The sequence below is a fragment of the Pan paniscus genome, chromosome 3 (genome assembly GCF_029289425.2).
Source record: "Pan paniscus chromosome 3, NHGRI_mPanPan1-v2.0_pri, whole genome shotgun sequence".
Lineage (NCBI taxonomy): Eukaryota > Metazoa > Chordata > Mammalia > Primates > Hominidae > Pan > Pan paniscus.
This window is the reverse complement of record NC_073252.2, coordinates 41030854-41052011: the sequence shown is the minus strand read 5'-3', so window position 1 is coordinate 41052011 and position 21158 is coordinate 41030854. Positions and strand designations below refer to the sequence as shown.

General features: G+C 44.2%; 1 protein-coding gene and 1 non-coding gene across 19 annotated transcripts in view; both read left to right on the top strand.

The window, feature by feature from the left end:
- The window catches only part of APBB2 (amyloid beta precursor protein binding family B member 2), a 403357-nt gene that overhangs the window by 345466 nt on the left and 36733 nt on the right, over nt 1–21158 (top strand). Inside the window, exon 1 of one of the 18 annotated variants that reach the window (XM_034958498.3) lies at nt 13060–13235. The exons of 16 other annotated variants lie outside the window; for them this stretch is intronic. The gene's annotated coding sequence lies outside the window, so the exon portion shown is untranslated. Of the gene's footprint in view, nt 1–13059; nt 13236–21158 lie in introns of those variants that run through there. One more of the 18 variants, XM_034958499.3, reaches the window with a different exon arrangement.
- Nucleotides 1287–1393, top strand: LOC112439754 (small nucleolar RNA U13). Its single transcript, XR_003027990.1, has one exon. It is a non-coding gene; the product is annotated as a small nucleolar RNA U13 (small nucleolar RNA).

Below are 21158 nucleotides of genomic sequence, written 5' to 3'. Positions count from 1 at the left end.
CAGTGGTGGGCACAGTGGGCTGGAGGCAGAGGAGGCTGCTTGTTGAGATTCCTGGAGCACTTCCTCCCATTTATTTTTCTCAGTGAAGTTAAAAACAGACAAATGTTTATTAAATAATGAATCATTCTTTCCTAGAAGGATTATTTCATTTCATGGGTGAGCGGTTTATTGCCAGAGAATGATGTCTTCCCCCAAAATGATGTATAACGTGATTTGGTACCTAAGTTTTTAGACACTTGAATGTTTTTTCTCTCTTCCATTTAAACTTGAAGGTGGTGAAATGTAGTGCATATTCATTCATACTCTGTTCATTTCAGGAGATACCCACAAGCAGAATGGGGTGACTGGGGCCTGCTTTGACCTCATATTTTCCTATTTCTACAGGAATATATAGAATATTTACTAAATACTAGGTATTTAGTAATAAATACCATAAGCCTTCCTAGGTAATAAGCCTGTTAAGAAAAGTAAGCAATTATATAATTGGCAAAGAAATTAATACAAAGATCTAAACCAAGAAATATCAAAGCCTTTTATTCTTAGAATTTTTTTCATTTCACGTATATTCCTTGTCTGCCTTCAGAATCTAAAATTCTGGCCTACTTTGTTTATAGAGCGGTCCCTTTAGACATTTGCCTTATTTTTAGGCCTCTTTTATTTTTTTTCTTTGGAGACAGGGTCTCACCCCTTCACCCAGGCTGGAGTACAGTGGCAAGATCATAGCTCACTGCAGCCTGGATCTCCTAGGCTTAAGTGATCCTCCCACCTCAGCCTCCAGAGTAGCTGGGATTACAGGCACATGCCACTTCGCCCAGTTAATTTAAAAAAAAAAATCATATTGATGGGGTCTTGCTATATTGCCCAGACTAGTCTCAAACTCCTGGCTCAACTGATCCTCCTACCTCGCTCAGCCTCCCAAAGTGCTGGGATTACAGGTGTGGGCCACTGTGCCCAGCCCATTTTAATCCTAATTCTAGGATTATTTGCCATTACCACACACTGTTGATTATTATAGCTATATATGCAACTTTAAAATTGGATACACTGATTCATTCTACTTTGTTCTTCTGTTTACAGGCAGGTGCCTGTAATCCCAGCTACTCAGGAGTCTGAGGCAGGAGAATCACTTGAACCCGGGAGGTGGAGATTGCAGTGAGCCAAGATCGCACCACTGCACTCCAGCCTGGGCGACAGAGCAAGACTCTGTCTCAAAGAAGAAAAAAAAAATAGAAAGGTGGTGTGGGGACAAATCGAGGTAACACATGTATAAGAAATAAATATTATTGATCTTTTAGTAGTTCATAAGCATGGTGATTGGCTTTTCATGTGCATGTGTGAAATATGCCTTCCACAAACCTTGTTACAAAGTTGGCACACTACCATTGATGTGAAAGAAAAAAGATATTAAAATAAGAGGTCCTTGATGGCAAAAATAATAAAATGGCTCTTTGGTGGTTAAAAGGACCAATTTGGTCCAATCTCAACTCTTTAAATAAAAAGGAATTTTGCTTGAGGTAAGTAATTTACCTCCTTTGTGGAAAGTTCTTTGACTTCTAAGATGATTCAGAGTTTGGAATTACTGATTTAGTCTTCTGACTGTATCGGGAGTCTTTAAATATACATTTTCGATTCAATTAATAAGTCATGAGTTCGGTTAATTTATCATCAGTGCAATCAGAAACCATCAAAGTAGACTCTGAGTTGCCAGCCTTTACTTCTGGCTAATCCTGACACATTTCACATGTCACGGATTCCTGAAATTCTGAAGCTGAGATTGCTTATGGTTCAGATTGGTTACTGGATCATTGTGTTCCTAAAGAAAAATTATACAGCTCGCTTCAATGATGCAGTTTCCCCTCTTTTCCTCAAAAAATTTTCTATATGAGAGAAGAAAGCAGAATCTGTGGTCCAGTAAAGCAGTGATGCTCAAATCCAAGTGCATGTCAGAATCCACTGTGGGTCTTTTTCAAACAAAGCTGGCTTTGCCCCAGCCTCAGTGGTTCTGATTAATTCAGTAGGTCTGGGGTGGAGCCTGAGAATTTGCATTTCTACTAAGTTCCCAAGTGACACTAATTCTATCTGTGGACCATACTTTAAAAACCAGCTGGGTGTGGTGGCTCACCCTGTAATGCCAACACTTGGGGAGGCTGACGTGGGAGGATTGCTTGAGGCCAGAATTTCAAGACCATCCTGGGCAGCATAGCAAGACCCCATCTCTAAAAAAAAAAATAGCCAGGCACGGTGTACCTGTAGACCTAACTACTCAGGAGGCTGAAAATTTAGAGCCCCTTTCAAGACCCTAGGAGGAGAGCTAGCAATTAGATCACGTGGTTTATATAAAATGATTTTGCAAAAGGAAGATAAATTTTATATTCTTAAAAAAAAAAAGCCCCAGAAATTGTCTAAGCTTTAGGTCCCACAAAACCTAGATCAGCTCCCTGATAATTGATCAATATAATTAACTAATATATGTGAAAGGAATACAGACTGTAAGCAAGAGAAGTTTTTTGTAGGCTAAGCAGTCTCTAAGTCCCAGGAATGAGAGTACATGGGAACGTCATCTCAGAGAACAGGAGCCCCATATGTGAACTTTGTGTGGAACTTTAATTGAATGAGCTCAATGGAGAATTTAGGCGGATGAAAATTCAAGTTGATCTTCACTCACCTACTAAATGATCAGCTTGCTGTGTGTGATGTATCAATTTATTTGTGACAAGATCAGACAATTTGGAGAATGAGACAGGTTCAAATTTTGGCTTCACCTCTTATAATTGAGTTCACTCATTCCCTCTGAGCCTATTTTGTTTACAAAAGGGGGGTTGATAATAATAATAGCTAATTTAATAGGGCTAATGGGGTGCTACAGTGAAATGATAGATATGAAAAATGCTCTGAAGATAGAAAATGCTGCACAGATGTTAGTAGCTATACAAAGCTAACAAATAGTATACTCATCGTTTATATTAATAGAATGACTAAAAGGTCATTCTGCTAGAGAAGGAGTCAGTCGACTTTTTCTGCAAAAGACCAGACAGTAAATAGGCTTTGTAGGTCATGCTGTCTCTGCCATGGTAGGCAAAAGCACCTACAGACACGATATAAATGAATGTGCATGGCTGTGTTCCAATAAAGCTTTTATTTGTAAAAACAGGTACAAAAATGGTGATACACTAAAATTGATCTAAAAGGACACTGTCGGCCGTGCATGGTGGCTCATGCCTGTAATCTCAACATTTTGGGAGGCCGAGGCAGGCAGATCAGTTGAGGTCAGGAGTTCGAGACCAGCCTGACCAACATAGTGAAACCCCATCTCTGCAGGGGAAACTGCACAGTTCAGTGCTTTTGTATTCTACTAAAAATACAAAAAATTAGCCAGGCATGGTGGCGCACACCTGTAATCCCAGCTACTCAGGAGGCTGAGGCAGGAGAATTGCTTGAACCCGGGAGGTGGAGGTTTCAGTGAGTAGAGATCACACCACTGCACTCCAGCCTGGGTGACAGAGTGAGACTCTGTCTCAAAAATAAAATAAAATAATAAAAGGACACTATAAAATAATAAAAGTCCCTTCAAATTAGGAACTTCCAATTGAATCCGAAGATAAAACAAATAACAGCAACCATATATGATGTTTTTATTTAAACTCAACACTGAAGGATCAAAATTATATCGGCCTCAGTTTCTGTGGCCTTCTAATGTAGCTGATATCTCTTTAGGGCATGAGGGCACATAGGTGGAATAGGAAAAGCAAAGTGAGGAGGAGGAGGGAGGCAAGATTAAGAACAGTTGAGGGTGAAAATAGCAGCTTGTTTCTTTTTATGCTTCTTGCCACTGGAAGTAACGATCATCGGGTAAGCTCCTGCTTAAACCCTCCTCTGGGATTCAGCCTCAACAGTAAGCTCCTGAGCATGGAGTTTCGTGACCAAGAAAGTAAAGTGCTTCTATTTTGTAATCTCCTAGTGAATTTTTAAAGATGACTGATGGTGTCCAGGTCTGTGAACATGGAAAACTGAGGTAAACCCATCAAGAGACAGTTGCCCATCCATCTTAAAAGGCAAGTTAATCATGAACCATGAATAAAGCCGCTGTAATCATTCACATACAGGTTTTTGTGTGAACAGAAGTGTTCACTCATCTTGGGTAAATACGTAAGAGTGGGATCACTGGGTTGTAGGGTGACAGCACGCTTAAGTTTATGAGAAACTGCCAGCCCACTTTCTGAGGAGGTGCGCCGTTTTGCATTCCCAACAGCAAAGTAAGAAAGTTCAGTTGCTCTGCATCCTCACCAGCAGTTGGCATTGCCAGGATTTTTTGGTTTGTTTGTTTGAGGGTGGTGGTGGTTATTTTAGCATTCTAAAATGTGTGAAGTGGTGATTCATTGTGGTTTTAATCCGCATTTTCCAAACAAATGATGTTGAGCATGTTTCATGTGCTTGTGAAAAACATTTGTCTTCTTTGGTGACACATCTGTTCAGATGTTATTGCCCATTTAAAAAATTGTGTTGTTTGTTTTCTTATTATCGACTTTATTCATAGTTGCCAAAACTGGAAAGAGTAAAATACCTATCAACTGGTAGATGGATACACAAACTCTTGTACATCCATGCAAAGGAATTCTCAGCAATAAAAAGGAATGCACTGTTGATACACTCAACAATTATGCTAAGTGAAGGAAGCAAGGTTCAGAAAGCTAGGTATTATAGAACCCCCTTTTTATGACATTTTGGAAAAGGCAAAACTGCAGGGACAGAAATCAGATCATTGGTGGACTGGCAGTGAGGGAAAATTCTTTCTTATTTTTAAAGAACTTATCTTGTCTTCACTCCTTAGCCCTTACTGTCTTACTCTCCTAACCCTACCTTCCCAGCCATGGGTTTAGTATCTGTTTCAGCTTGAGTTTCTGATGCAGAAACACAAACATGATTTTCTCGAATTACAGTCATGGAACTTGCCAGACAGCCAGCTTTTTCCTTGGCCCTCCGTGACTATGTGTCCCTGTGTGTGCAGTACCCCTGTCCTTCCTTGCAATTCTGCTTTCCAGGGAGAGCAAGCCAGGGCGTTGAGTGGGGAGATGGTTGAACGTTTTAAGAATTGAAAGGACCAGGCGTGGTGGCTCACACCTGTAATTCCAGCACTTTGGGAGACCAAAGTGGATGGATCACTTGAGGTTAGGAGTTCGAGACCAGCCTGACCAACATGGTAAAACCCGTCTCTATTAAAAATACAAAAATTAGCTAGACATGGTGGCACATGCCTGTAATCCCAGCTACTCGGGAGGCTGAGATGGGAGAATTGCTTGAACCCAGGAGGCAGAGGTTGCAGTGAACCAAGATTGCACTACTACCCTCCAGCCTGGGTGACAGAGTGAGACCCTGTCTCTAAAAAAAAAAAAAAAGAATCGAACGTTGTGCTGACTCCCTTAGGATTCTGAACCATGGAGGATAGCAATTTATGCTCACCCTCGCTACCCCCTGCAGCAGTTAGGAAGAAGAGATCTGGTGGGTGGTGGGTGGTGGGAAGATAAGTCAAATCTCTTTATAGTACAGCGAAGGCCAGGGAATGGCCTGCAGTCTTTGGAGTAGTGGGAGGTTTTTTCTGCTGAATATTGCATAAAGAAAATGAGCTATGCTGCCTGCCTAGGGCTTCGGAATCTCTTCCACTTAACAAAGATTCTTGTTATACACATTTATTATAAATAGCCTTTGCATTTTACAGGGCAGAACAGGAAGACTCCACGCCATTGGGCAGGAGAATTTCTTTTGTTTTTTTTTCCAAAATTTTTGTTAGAGTTGAGTTAAAGAGATACTGTGGCAATCCCTTTTAGATAAAGGGCACATCCTTACGTGAGTGCAAGCTAAGCGTCTGCTGTGACTGATGTCTTGTGGGGCAGTGGGGTCTTTCTTTTACAAATATACATTATAGAGTCCTCCAGGAGCAATAATCAGGTACACAGTGGTTTTTTTTTTTTTTTTTTTTTTTTATTGAGACAGAGTCTCACTCTGTCGCCAGGCTGGAATGCAGTGGCACAATCTCGGCTCACTCCAACCTCTACCTTCCCGGTTCAACCTCTACCTTCTCCTGCCTCAGCCTCCCAAGTAGCTGAGATTACTCGGCGCCACCACGCCCAGCTAATTTTTGTATTTGTCATAGTGATGGGGTTTCACTATGTTGGCTAGGATGGTCTCTATCTCTTGACCTCCTGATCCACCTGCCTTGGCTTCCTAAAGTGCTGGGATTACAGGCGTGAGCCACTGCACCCAGCCTACATGGTGCTTTAAAAGAAGTTGGGAATGTTACTGTTAGTCCACAACTCCCTGGCTTGCTTTTTTTTTTTTTTTGAGAGAGTCTCCCTCTGCCACCCAGGCTGGAGTGCAGTGGTGTGATCTCAGCTCACTACAACCTCTGCCTTTTGGGTTCAAGTGAATTCTCATGCCTCAGCCTCCTGAGTAGCTGGGATTACTGGCGTGCACCATCACAACCGGCTAATTTTTGCATTTTTCGTAGAAACAGGGTTTCACCATGTTGGCCAGGCTGGCCTCGAACTCCTGACCTCAAATGATCTGTCCACATCAGCCTCCCAAAGTGCTGGGATTACAGGTGTGAGCCACCGCACCTGGCCTCCCTGGCTTTCATTGTCCAAGCTCATTGAAGATTTTTTTTGCTGCTCATTTGTCTGTGTGATCATGGTTTAGATGATTCACGTATGGATTCTTGCTATTCAAAGTGGAGCCTCTGAATAAGAACTTGGGCATCACCTGGGATGTAGTTTTTAGAACGACAGGGCCCTACCCAGACCCACTGAATCAGAACAAGTCCTCAGACAATGCATTTGCACATTGAAGTTTGAAAGGCATTGATCTACCTTAAGGTCCTGCCAAAACATCCCGCCTGCTCTGCTGATAACCTTGTTGTGATATGACCCTCAGAAATGTACCCACGGTGAATGCTTCTGATATCCACATAGCTGTGAGTATAGATGCATGCCACTTTGTCCCGAATGTACTTCATTATTAAGTGCTCAGTGCTGAGCTGGGCACAAAAGATACAAAAACAAGTAAAGCATGGTTGCTGCCTTCAAGGAGCTCAGAATGCAGTGCGGGACACAGAAAGAGCTGCAGCATCCCATCCTCCAGTGTCTTTATCTATCGTCTGACTTTCTCCTCTGACACAAAGTACCAGTCCCCTTCTCTGGAAACAGTTTTGAATCCTCAATGTACAGCCCACTGAACACCTGCCTCCAAATCATTTGGGTCAGAAGGGACGGTACTTATGTAAAAAAAAGCGAGGAGTCTGTTTGAGACCTACTGAGTTACACCCTCTAGGTGAGATTGTGGCGCTTTTTTTTTTTTTTTTGAGATGGAGTCTCACTCTTGCCCAGGCTGGAGTGCAGTGGCACGATCTTGGCTCACTGCAACTTCTGCCGCACAGGTTCAAGCGATTCTCCTGCCTCAGCCTCCCAAGTAGCTGGGATTGTAGGTGCCTGCCACCACGCCTGGCTAATTTTTGTAGTTTTAGTAGACACAGGGTTTCACCATCTTGACTAGGCTGGTCTTGAACTGCTGACCTCGTAATCCACCCGGCTCGGCCTCCCAAAGTTCTGGGATTACAGGTGTGAGCCGCGGCACCCAGCTAAGACCCGCGCGGCACCATCATTTTAACTGTTATGATGCACGTTATAGTTTGAGACCACTAACCTGGGTGCTGCTTTGAAATCCTCTGATGATGCAAGTGTCATACAAATGGATGTTAAAATAGTCTCAAATATTTAAGGAATCCTTCATGGATTCCCTTATCCTCAATTCAGGAGATTTTGAAGTGGCTTCCACGTTCAGAGCTGCTTTTATCTTTGGCTGAGGCAATATAAGGATCTTTGTGGATGGTATTTAAGGATAGTTCAAATTCATATCTATGTATTTTAGTAGCATGTTCTCTAGGAGCAAATTATAATGCTTTGTTCTATAATGAGTTAATAGCGTGAACATTGTCCTAACAGTCCTGTGACTTTCTTGTTTAATGTTTATACTCATCTAATCAAACAAATTGTAATTGGATTATGGCTTTTGCACGTTATATCAGTTATTATCCAGTTTAAATGCAGGTCTGAAGGAAGTAAAATTGATTTTTCTATGCTACTTGGGGACATCATAGGTTATTGGTATGCTGGTTGAATTTTCAATTAGGTTTCTATGAAAGAAAGATGAGTGGTTAGGTTTGTTGAATTTTTTTTCTTTCACAGTATTTTGTAAATAAACTGGGATATTTCATTCTAATTAGGAAGTCAGATGCCTTTTAAAAGTTGGGTGATCAGTTGCCATATTTTTATTTAAAGCATGTCTGGCTTTTTAAAGTGTATCATAATTCTGAGTAACATTTTTATTTTTAGAAAGAAAAAAGAAAACAATAGAACACCTTCATAATACTCAGTTACTACAGTAACAGCTACCATATTTATCAGAGAATTAGCTGTAATATGTACCAGAATTTCACACATAATTGAACCTGTCTTTCTATGAACCAGACCTGTTTTTAAAAACTGCCTTCATTCCATAAACACTGTTTGTGTACCTTTTCTGTACAAGCCCCATGCCCAGTAGTAGGGACTCAGAGTTTATCTAACATAGATATCCTTCACAGAAGCAGATGTTTTATTTTTATTCATTCATTCATTCATTTATTCATTTATTTTAGAGATAGCATCTGGCTCTATAATCCAGGCTGGAGTGCAGTGGCAAGATCATAGCTCTCTGCAGCCTCAAACTCCTGGGCTCAAGCAATCCTTCTGCCTCAGCCTCCCAGGCAGGTAGGACAACAGGTGCAAGCCACCACACCTGGCTAATGTTTAAAAAAAAAAAAATTTTTTTTTTTGAGACAGAGTCTCATTCTGTTACCCGGGCTGGAGTGCAGCAGTGTGATCTCGGCTCACTGCAACCTCTGCCTCCCAAGTTCAAGTGATTCTCCTGCCTCAGCCTCCTGAGCAACTGGGATTACAGGCACGTGCCACCACGCCCGGCTAATTTTGTATTTTTAGTAGAGACAGGGTTCCACCATGTTTGCCAGGCTGGTCTCGAACTCCTGGCCTCAAGTGATCCGCCCACCTCGGCCTCCCAAAATGCTGTGATTACAGGCGTGAGCCACCACACCTGGCCTAATGTTTAAAATTTTTTGTAGAGATGGGGGTCTCGCTATATTGCCCAGCTGGTCAGAAATATGTTTTATTACTACTTAATGCTTCAAAAGCAAAGTGATGGGCCAGAGAACACAAAGGCAAGGGTGACGAGCCCTCGGGAAGTAGGGAAAGGCCTCATGGGAGAGATGGCATTTGTTTGATCTGGACCTTAACTCATAAGTAGGCATTTGCAAAATGGAAATTTGTTATTTAAATCATAAAAGCATTATATGCTGATTACCTGGTCATTTAAAAAAATCTGTTAAAAAATAGTAACTCATTAAATTTAATCAATAGTGGATGTATTAAGCACTTACTGTATGTCAGGAAATGTGCTTACTGCCGAAAATACAACGGGAAACTGCCAAGTTAGAGAATAGTCAATGAGACCACCCTCAGGTTTGATAATTTGCTAGAAGGACTCATAGAGCTCACTGAGTGCTGTGATTATGCTCATGGTTGTGGTTTGTCACAGGGAAAGGATTCTGATTAAAATCAGCCCAAGGAAGACACACATAAGACAGAGTCCAGGGAAGTTCTGAGCCTTCAGTTGTCCTCTCCCCATGGTGTCCTGGGCAGCATAACTTCCCTGGTGTTGCCGTGTGACAATAGCACAGAGTATTGTCAACCAGGGAAGTTCATCCAAGCCTTGGTGTCCAGGATTTTTATTGAGGCTCCACCCCAAAGGCATAGACAACTGGTCCAGGGCTAATCTCAGTCTCGAGTCCCTCCAGAGGTGGAGCTGATACTGCATGGGCCAAGCGCCCACCCCAGATCACCCTATTAGACCCTCTAGTGTATCCCAAGGCCACTAGGCAAACAGAAACACCCCGGTCAGGCACAACATTCCAAGGTGTTAGAGTTTACCTCCCAGAAGCTGAAGGCAGAGGCTCTCTTCAGCCAAGGTTAAATTCTTCACTGTACAGAAACAAAACCAGACTCTGTAAGTTTATAAAGCTCACTGTAAAGTGAAGGAGATGAATAATAAATGGATGATTTTCCAAATATTTAACACCAAGCTGCAGCAGGAGTACGAAGGAAAAGCCTGGGATGCTGTCAGGGAGGACACTGCCTGTCAGGAACATCTTCCAAAGGAATCAACTTTTGGGCTGAGATTCCTAGAAGATGAGAGGGATTCATCAGGTGAGCAGTGCAGGGAAGAGCATTCTAGGAGGGTCACAGTCAGTGCAAAGGCTCTGAGGTGGGAAGTAGCTGGGCGTGTTCCAGGAACTGGAAGAAGAAAAGGGGACTGGAGCAGAGACAAAGAGGAGGGAATGTGGTTGCAGCATTGGAGATAGAAGCAGGGACCTGATCCCAGGCGGCCTGTGAGACCCTGAAAGCGATTATAGACTTTATCTGCATTGCAATGGGAAGCCACTGTGTGGTTTTAAGGTTCGAGCATGGATACTCATATTTGTGATTTTTGTTTTTGTAGGGACTCGCATTTGTGATTTTTGTTTTTGTTTTGAAGGGACAGGTGTAGCTCCTGTGAGAACAGCTTGTTAGAGATGAGTGGAGGCAAGGAGACTGTTAAAACACTACTGCAGGCCGGGTGCGGTGGCTCATGCCTCTAATCCCAGCACTTTGGGAGGCTGAGGTGGGCAGATTACTTGAGGCCAGGAATTCAAGACCAGCCTGGCCAACATGGCAAAACCCCATCTCTGAAGCATGAGAATCACTTGAACCCAAGAGGAGGAGGTTGCAGTGAGCCAAGATAGCGGCCACTGCACTAGTGAGACACTGTCTCAAAAAAAAAAAAAATGACAGCAGCCCTCCTGATGAGATGATGGCTTGGAACTAGGGTGGCAGCATGGAGTTGAGAGAAGGGGACAAGTTGGAGAGAGCAGGAGGAGGCAGAGTTGGCAGGACTTGTCACACATGACTTCCTGCCAGCAGACCCTCAGCTGTCACACTTGACGCACCCTGTGGACATCTGGCAGACCCATCTATTTGTTGCTTCTGCCCTGCTATAGACAGAGAATCAGACAAGCAAACTCACTGGAATGATGTGTAAGGAAGGAGAGGCAGCCTTTGAAGGGGTGACAGGTACAATCCTGTTAGCTTGTTTCATATCTCTGAGCTTGCTGCTGTCTGTTCTGGCTGCTGAACCCCAAGTCTTAAACCCTCTTCTAGCCTCACTTGCAGTTTGTGTTGTGTTCCAAACAGTTGTGGTTGCCAAAGCAGTTTACTGTCAATAACTCTTCCAAATAATTGAAGTGTTACTGATTGTAGATTCAGAAACAGCATGAGTTAAATCTTGCCCTCCCTAGAAAGACAACTGTTAAGTAGAAAAGCATAATATAAAATTTTCTGCACAGAACCTGGTACTTAGGAGGAGCTTAGTAAATGTTGAACAAATGAGAAAACACCTGATCCTCATTTAAACATGAACATTAAAGTTGTCTGTACACCTGTGGTGTGTTTTACCAAACCCAAACAAGACCTACTAGTTAAATACTCCCTTGATTTTCCATGTGTATTTCCTATTTTCTGTTCCTTTCTTTGTAAAAGGAGTGTATGAGACTTTGAATATAGCCAAAAACATGGCTAATATGCTTTGCCTATTTTGCTCTTTTTTTTTTTTTTTTTTTTTTTTGAGACGGACTCTCACTCTGTCACTCAGGCTGGAGTGCAGTGGCGCGATCTTGGCTCACTGCAACCTCCGCCTCCCAGGTTCAAGCAATTCTCCTGCCTCAGCCTCCCTATTTCACTTTGTTAATTGGCTAATCAAATAACTTACGCTTGCCCAGAAACAATTAGAAAGAGGAAGTACTTTCAGTGCTCACAGAATACAGTCAGTGAGAGACCTTGGATTTTCCTTTCCAACTCATATATTTATATGACTAGTGGCTAGCCAGGACTCTTACTTAAAGTGCTGAAAGTGCTGTCACTTAGCCGATTGGACATTTTCTGCTTCCATGTATATGGGGGGAGGGGTGCTCAGCTAGAGATGACAATGTTGGGGTGCCTGTGGGATCTTGGCTTCAAGTCAGCTGTAAACAAAAGGTGTCTTAAAAGAGGTAGGGATTACAAAAGGGTGTAGGGGTGTACTGCTAAGTGCTTTGTGTAAATTGGCAGATAATCTGTAAACACTTTCCAGCTCGATTCAGAATTTTCTGCCTCTTGAAATCTGATTATTCAGATTTATAAAACTACAGTTTGGTTTCTGTCTTTCTGCCCAAAGGCTTTCCGGCTGTGGGCTGCAATACCTCCCTTCCCCAACCACCCCTCCCCGCCCCCCATTTCCCCCACTCGTCCCACAATCAGGATCGTAGAAACCCAGCCTGGTGCGGTGGCTCACCCCTGTAATCCCAGCACTTTGGGAGGCCGAGGCGGGCGGCTCACTTGAGGCCAGGAGTTTGAGACCAGCCTGGCCAACATGGTGAAACCCCATCTCTACTAAATAAAAATAGGAAAAATTAGCCAGGCATGGTGGCGGGCGCCTGTAATCCCAGCTGCTAGGGAGGCTGAGGCAGGAGAATCGCTTGAACCTGGGAAGCGGAGGTTGCAGTGAGCCGAGATCGTGTCACTGCACTCCAGCCTGGGCGACAGAGCGAGACTCTGTCTCAAGAAGAAAAGAAAAGAAACCAGAAACCCAGCAGGCCTAGAGCATCAACTTTTTCTAAAGAGGTTCAGTGGGTTTGAATGAAGTTTCTAAGTCTTGAGAGTCCAAAAAGGAAACGTTCGTTACAGGAAGGGAGTATGTGGGGGTGGGGGATCCTCTTTGCCGGCCCTGAGCCAGGCCCCTACCAGCTGGAGCACCTGGCGGGAGCACCTAGCGGGAGCAATTGACGGGAGTGCGGCCGGGTGGGGCGGGGCCACGCGCCTCCCCAGCAGCCAATGGGCGGCCACGGCGGGCGGGGCAGGGAGGGCGCAGGGAGGCGCGGGCGCCGCTCTCTTCAACTTGAGCCCGGGGCAGTGCGCGCGGCTGCCTGAGAGACGGCACCGCTGGCTGGTGCCGGCACCCTGGGGCTTCTCGTAGCACCTGGGGCGGCATCCCCGCCCGACTTCGGAGGACCGGGAGGCAAAGGTGAGGAAGTTGGCGAAGGAACGGCGCTCCTTTGTTTGCAGGTGCGTTCAGGGGGAACGGGGGTCGAGCCCAAGCTCGCTCGCGGGGACAGCGAGGCGGGCGCGGGAGACCTGCGGGACAAAGGCTGCGCCCTCCCTTCCCCGAGTCAGCGCTTAGCGAGTTGCCTGGTCCTGGGCGGCTGGAAGGGCTGAAGAGGGGGCTTTCTGCCCCGCCGGTGGGAAGAAGGAGTGAGGCTTGTGTGAAATGGGGGGGGAGGCGTCCTTGGACCCCCAATTCGCCAGTGCAGCAGGACTGTTTGGGGTGGGCTATTCATTGATGGGGTCTGCACGGGGCATTTCTGCCGTGGACAGCGTTCTATGATTGAGGCAGTGACTGCCTTCGCCTCACATGCCCCCTGGTGAGGCCACATTTCTGTCTTCCTGTCTACATTAGGACTGAAATATATTTCAGGATTTTGGTAATCCAATATTTGGATTAAAAGCAATATCCTTTCGTGTAGAAAAACTGTGCATTTCCAAATGATTTTAGTTACACGATTTAGGATATTGGTGTGACTTACATGCGAGAAAATATCTCAAATTCCCCAAATGTAGAAACGCAGCCAGCTCTTGGCATTGAGAAAGAAGTAGTGTTTTTGAAAAGAAAGGCGTGAAGATTTAAATATTGCTTACAACACTCTATTAGCTTGTGGGGGAATCTGTGCCTTTTCTATTATCTGTTTCCCTATACCAATATTGTAACCAGGCACGTCTATGGATTCCTAATTAATGTGTAGCTGTGAATCTTCATTACTGCCTTGGGTGGGAGAAGGCGGGAGGAGGAGGCAATCCCATTAGTCTTTTTCTTTCTTTTTATAACTGCAGCTGCAGCCTGGCTTTGACTTGTATCATGAATGGGGGTTCTGCCTGCTTTCCTCGTGCTGTTCTCTTTTAGGTTTTCTTAGGCCATTGAGCAGTTGGCCCTTCCTCCAGCCGAGCTCTTACACAAGAGTAGTTTGTAAGATTCTCTCTAAAGTTCAGATCCTTGCTGCTGCCTTTTAGTTAGTTGCGTTCAGAAAGGAATTATTAAATGTCCTGAGGCCTTTCCTAAGAAGTTAGAAGCAGAATGTGTTTGTAAATGTGGTCTGTAATTTTGTAAAAGTTATAAGTAAAAGGGAGTGTGAATGAAATGCTTAAGAGGGGAAAGACTTTCCATAAAGCATCAGCCAGTATTATCAAAGAAGGTGTCATGGTTTGTAGCTCAGTAAGAACCCTACTTTCCGTTTTGCTTCCTTTTTTTTGTTTTTTTGAGACAGAGTCCCTCTCTGTCACCCAGCCTGTAGTGCAGTGGCACAATCTTGGCTCACTGCAACCTCTGCCTCCCAGGTTCAAGTGATTCTCCTGCCTCAGCCTCCTGAGTAGCTGGGACTATAAGTGCACAACACCACACCCGGCTAATTTCTGTTTTTTTGAGTAGAGACGGGATTTCACCATGTTGGCCAGGCTGGTCTCGAACTGCTGACCTTGGGTGATCCACCTGCCTCGGTTCTCCCAAAGTGCTGGGATTACAGGCATGAGCCACCATGCCCGGCCTCATTTTATCATTCTCACTTTGCAGATGTGAGAAATACACTTTTCTAACAGCCGCCACGTTGTTTAGTTCTAGCTTTTCTGCAATGGGGATAATTTATTTAATAAGTATTTATTGGACACTTGCCATGTGCTGGGCATTGGTGCTGGTGATTAAGTGGCATAATAAATACAACAGGTGTCTTCTTCCTTTCTTGGAGCTCACACTTTGCTGGCGTGGGGCCCGTTGCAGGTCCTCTGCACTGGAGCATCGCGGGAAGCAGTGTGGATGACACTGAGGTGAGACAAGAAGATACTGCTGCTGATGGCCGCCTTGGAGGTCAGCTGAGCGTGTGGCAGTAGGCGCAAACAACGAGGGGCCTCAGGTCATCTGCACTCCAAGGGTGGAAGTATTAATCACACCAGTGGGCCATTGGGCAGTAAAGTCGGTCATCTTGAACTTGCTTACTTTGATCTCAAAGGAGCCTGCAGCTGCAAGGAGGGGCAGAGCTGAGTTCTAAAGAGTTTGAACATTGGCATTGTTGATTTCAATGGGGTAATTCCAGTTTGTTACAAAACTATCAGTCATGCAGCCTCCTTGTCTCACCTATACAGCTTTCCTCTTGGACAGCCCCCCTAGGAAATGAATTTCTTTTTCTTTTTTTTTTTTTTTTTTTTTTTTTTGGAGATGGACTTTTGCTCTTATCGCCCAGGCTGGAGTGCAGTGGCGTAATCTTGGCTTACTGCAACCTGTGTCTCCCAGGTTCAAGCGATTCTCCTGCCTCAGCCTCCCGAGTAGCTGGGATTAGAGGCGCCCGCCACCACACGTGGCTAATTTTTTTGTATTTTTAGTAGAGACAGGGTTTTGCCATGTTGGCCAGGCTGGTCTTAAACTCCTGGCATTAGCTTATCTGTCCGTCTCGGCCTCCCAAAGTGCTGGGATTACAGGTGTGAGCCACCGCGCCAGGCCTAGGAAATGAATTTCATTCTGTACCACTGGCTGAGCAAAGCTTTACATCTGTCCAGGCTCCCGAGTGTTAAGAGATGACTTAACTGTGTCCCTATTTACTCTCCATATACGTTTCATGGGTTTTCGGGAGTAAACTGATGGCATATAACCTCTTATCTAGGTTTTCACAAATCTCTAGGATCACAGAAAAACATACTAAGTAGTAGTGTAACTTGTCTTTTTAAAGAGCCTGTGTTGAACACAGAATATGACATATTTGAGGAGTTCTTAGACTTTTGGATTCCTCGGGCCCTAACATAGTACCTAGTATAGGATGCCCTCCATAAATAACCCAGTTGATGAATGGGCAGATGAATGAATGTAGATGAAAATACTTCATTGTCTACTTTTAGGGTTTAATTTTGACCATCCATGTGCTTAATATTTATAGTCTAATGGTTAATATGCTGTTCGGCAGATAAGGAGCATCCGCGTGTCAGGCACCTTGTAAGGCAGCATGAAGGACTGAGACAGATGAGGTCCCTGTTTGAAGAGGCAGGAGATAAGCCGGAAAAACAATTCAGGAAGCAAGATGATACAGGTTATGCCGAGTGTCTTGAAGACCATCAACAGTGTGATGCAACAGAGTAGCTCAGAGGGGAAAGGGGCCATCAGGAGGTAGCTTGTCCTAGGAGGCAACATTTGAGCTGGGCTTGAAGGCTGAGAAGAAGCCAGCCATGTAGGGAGTGAATAGAAAGCACTGAGGAACAGCTGGGTGTGGTGGCTCATATCTGTAATCCCAGCACTTTGGGAGGTCGAGGCAGGTGGATCACCTGAGGTTAGGAGTTCAAAACCAGCCTGACCAACATGGTGAAACCCCGTCTCTACTAAAAATACAAAAAAAAAAAAAAAAAAATTAGCCAGACATGGTGGTGCGTGCCTGTAATCCCAGCTACTCGTGAGGCTGAGTCAGGAGAATCACTTGAACCCAGGAGGCGGAGGTTGCAGTGAGCCGAGATCATGCCATTGCACTCCAGCCTGGACAACGAGCAAAACTCCATCGCAAAAAAAAAAAAAAAAAAAAAAAAAAAGGGAAAGCACTGAGGAAGTAGAGCACTCAACGTGCCTGAGGATGAAGAGGAGGCCAGTGGTTTGTGCTGGAAGAGGTGGGTGGGGACAGGATTCTTTAGGGCTTGTGGGCAGTGGTTAAAGGTTTGCCATGAAGTGCCCGTGAAGAGGGTTAACCAGGGGAATGCCATGATCTAGTTTATTTCATACAGAAAGATCTCAGGGAATAGATATTGGGAACAGGAGTGGAAAACGAGGGACCAGTTGGCTAGCCCTAGTCCAGGAGAGATCAGTGACATGGCAGAGGGCATGAAGAGAAGCAGGTGGGTGGGGGAAATGTGGAGGTTGAACTCGCCAAGTTGACTGTAGAAGATGCAGGAAGGGGTGTGATCTAGGACCATACCTGATTTCTTTGATGCGTTGTTTATGTCTGTAGAAAATACATGCTAATAGAAGTAATAACTGTTCGAGGACAAAGTTATTAAGCCATGGAACAACTCCCTTTACATTTATGTTGTATCAAGACCTTGATTTAAGCCAGACACGGTGGCTCATGCTGTAATCCCAGCACTTTGGGAGGCCGAGTGTCCCCAAAGGATCACTTGAGGCTAGGAGTTTAAGACTAGCCTGGGCAACGTGGCAAAACCTTGTCTCTACTGAAAATACAAAAATTACCTGGGCATGGTGGCACATGCCTGTAATTCCAGCTACTAGGGAGGCTGAGGCACGAGAATCTCTTGAACCTGGGAGATGGAGGTTGCAGTGAGCTGAGATCGTGCCACTGCCCTCCAGCCTGGGTGACAGAGAAACACACTGTCTCAGAAAAAAAAAAAGACTTTGACTTTCTTTTCTTTGGTTCTCCAGTGTAGATGAGCAGACGTATCCATCCAGTGCAATCTTGTGTATTTGGCCATTTTTCCAAGATGTTTTCACCCTTCAGTACCCTTTCTGTCATTCTCAACTGGTTATGAGACCTTTGAGCATTTTTCTTTATTCTGGCATGAAAATAAAGAATCAGACTAAGAAGAGAAGATGGGTTTAAGCCTTAATTTATATGGAATTATTCTACCTTTGTTCCCAGTTTATAAGAATCCATTCATAATTACTTTTTTTTTTTTTTTTGAAGACAGAGTTTTGCTCTGTCACCCAGGCTGGAGTGCAGTGTCACGATCTCGGCTCCCTGTAACCTTCGCCTCCCGGGTTCAAGCAATTCTCCTGCCTCAGCCTCCCAAATAGATGGGATTACAGGCATGCACCACCATGCCCCACTAATTTTTTGTATTTTTAGTAGAGACGGGGTTTCACTATGTTTGCCAGGCTGGTTTTGAGCTCCCGACCTCAAGTGATCCACCGGCCTTAGTGCTGGGATTACAGGCGTGAGCCACTGCGCCCGGCCCCGTAATTACATTTGAAGTTACTTCACATGCAGCATCCTCTGTAGTTCCAACAACTGATACTCTCTCATAAATATAAAATTTGTTCCATATGTATTTCAGTTCAAAGAGGGTAACTTTCTTAGTAACTTTGCAGGAAATTCACTGAGCATTTTGAGAGCTAGAGAAGCCATTTCCTTATAGCTGTAAAGTAGAACTAAATACTGAGTTTCTGATAGGATTCTCTGCCCCCTTCTTCCAGCTGCAGAATTGTGAACTTGAAAGCTTAACATGTTTGTCAGAGAACTTGAGTTTTGAGATAACTTTGGTTTGGTTTTGAAAAAAAAAAATATATATATATATATGCATATATATGCATATATATGCATATATATATGCATATATATATATATGCATAGAAAATATTCCTTCTGCAGTCAGTATTTTGAGCAGATGGGAAAGGGCAGGAGTGACTTGAGCTTCCAGCCATTTCAATCTGGGTACCTTATAACATGGAAGCTTGTCTGGGGATGAATAAATTATAGCAGTTGGAATAATTATGATAGAGGACAAGCAGCAGCCGAGAGCACAGTTGACAATGGGGCCAAGTTGGCCTGATTCTGTCGTATCAGAGCATGCATCTGTTTGCCAGGTTACCTGAAAATGCTGTTTTCGAGGATTCTGGTGTGTTTTGTTTTTCATCGCCCTCCCTTTTAAAACACTGTAAGAGCCATCACCTGCTAGTGACCTTGTAGAAATAAAATGGCTGGGGCAGACATCCGCATGACTGCCGCTTCACATGTTGGGCATCCGTGTAAGATTTCAATTGAGCAAAAGGTTGTTTGGTTCTAAAGCATTTGCAGGTTGTAAATGCTCTTACTCTTGCATCTTGGTGGAACAGTTTCTAGCCAGCCCTGGGAGTTTGTCACCTGTAACAAGAATTATTCTGCCATCTCAGCCAGCCGCAGAGTCCCTCAATTGGTTTACACTCTGCTGTTAACATCTTGAAAATGTTCATTGTTTTTTTTGACAGAGAGCCTTGCATTTTCATTTTGCACTGGGCTCCACGAAGTGTTTAGCCAGTGCTGTCCACATCGTATGTTGCACCCTTGAAACAGATTGTCCTCTAGAGCAGGGGTTGGCAAATTTTTTCTGTAAAAGGCCAGTTTAAAAAAAAAATCTTTTTTTTGGGATCTCACTCGGTTACCCAGGCTGGAGTGCAAGTGGTGTGATCACGGCTCACTGCAGCCTTGACCTCCTGGGCTCAAGCAGTTCTCCTGCCTCAGCCTCCTGAATAGCTGAGACTCACACTTTACACTCCACCACACCTGGCTATTTTTAAAAAATTTTTTGTAGAGCTGAGGTCTCACTATGTTGTCCATGCTCACCTCGAACTCCCGGGCACTGGCCACATATTAAATATTTGAGGCTTTTGGAGCCATATGGCCTCTGTTGCAACTACTCAGCTCTGCAGTTGTGGCACAAAAGGAGCTGTAGCCTCTGCCTAAGTGAATGAGTGTAGCCGTGGTCCAATACTCTTCATTTACAAAACAGTCTGAGATTTAGGGGGATCATAATTTGCTGATCCCTGATCTGAAGGACCTACATAGAACCTTTAATGACAATTCAAATAGGGATTTCGTCACTTGGAAGTAAGAAGGTTCAGTCATCTTTGGCCAGCTTTGTGTTGTGTTGAAAATTAGCCCCCAAAGAGAATTCCTGCAGAAGGTCAGGGTCTTTGGGGTATTTCTACACTTGAGCCTCTTTCTTTTTTAAGATGACATACTTGTTATAGTTGTCAAATATGGGCAATAACAGGAAGCCAAACTCAAATAATAATAATAGGGTGTTACAAAGCCGGGCACAGTGGTCCCCACCTGTAGTCCCAGCTGTTCTGGAGCCTGAGGTGGGCAAATCACTTGAGTCAAGGAGTTTGTGTCCAGCCAGGACAACATCTAAGACTCCGTGTCTTAACAAAAACAAAGCAGGATGTTACAGCAGTGGCGTTGTGGTTTTCGTTTTTTAAAGATTCTTCATCATATTCAACGAAAAAGGAAAAATGATGCTGAAACAAACAGACAAACTGCCTATAAAAAGTAACCTGAGTAGCAGGGCACAGTGGCTCACGCCTGTAATCCCAGCACTTTGGGAGGTCGAGGCAGGCGAATCACCTGAGATGAGGAGCTTGAGACCAGACTGGGCAACATGGTGAAACCCCGTCTCTACTAAAAATACAAAAATTAGCTGGGTGTGGTGGCGCCGAGTAATCTCAGCTACTCGAGAGGCTGAGGCAGGAGAATTGCTTGATCCTGGGAGGCAGAGGTTGCAGTGAGCTGAGATGGTGCCACTGCACTCCAGCCTGGGTGACAGAGCGAGACTCTGTCTCAAAAAAAAAATAGTAACTTTAGTAAACAGGAAGAGTACATATTCTTTCAAACTGTATCAAGAAGTTAACTCCTGCCATTATACCCTAGTACCTCTCGGAGTGGCGGGGGGGGAGGAATGCTTTGTGGGCTCCCCAAAGGGCAGCTTTTCAGTCCATAACTGCCTCAGCAGGTATGGGAATGTGTTGTCTTGGGTCTTTTCCCTAAATGATAAGCAGAGGTTTATTTATCTTAGAGTACAAATATAAAGAAAATTATCTGGGGATAAATCTTGATAGAAATCAATATACGAGGGAAATTTATATATTGATTTCTTCAGGAGCAGAGGAGCTATTTCTCATTTAGACAAATGTTCCAAAGAGGAATCTAGTTAGGAGCTCTGGCAACATTGTTGTTGTTTCTGCTGGAGATGATCAGAGTATAGATTCGCTTTGCTTTTAAATAGAGTCATAAGAGATTAATAATCTTCTCAGAACTTGCCTCCTGCCTGTTCAGATGAAATATATGTTTTATTAACATTGTTTCGGCTGACATGAAAACAGGATATGAACCAAAGTCATTTTAAAAGTGCTGTCTGTGATGAGCAATAGCAGGAGAAAAAGGAATCCAGCCAACTCCCTACTGTTTGTGGCATCATTCCCTT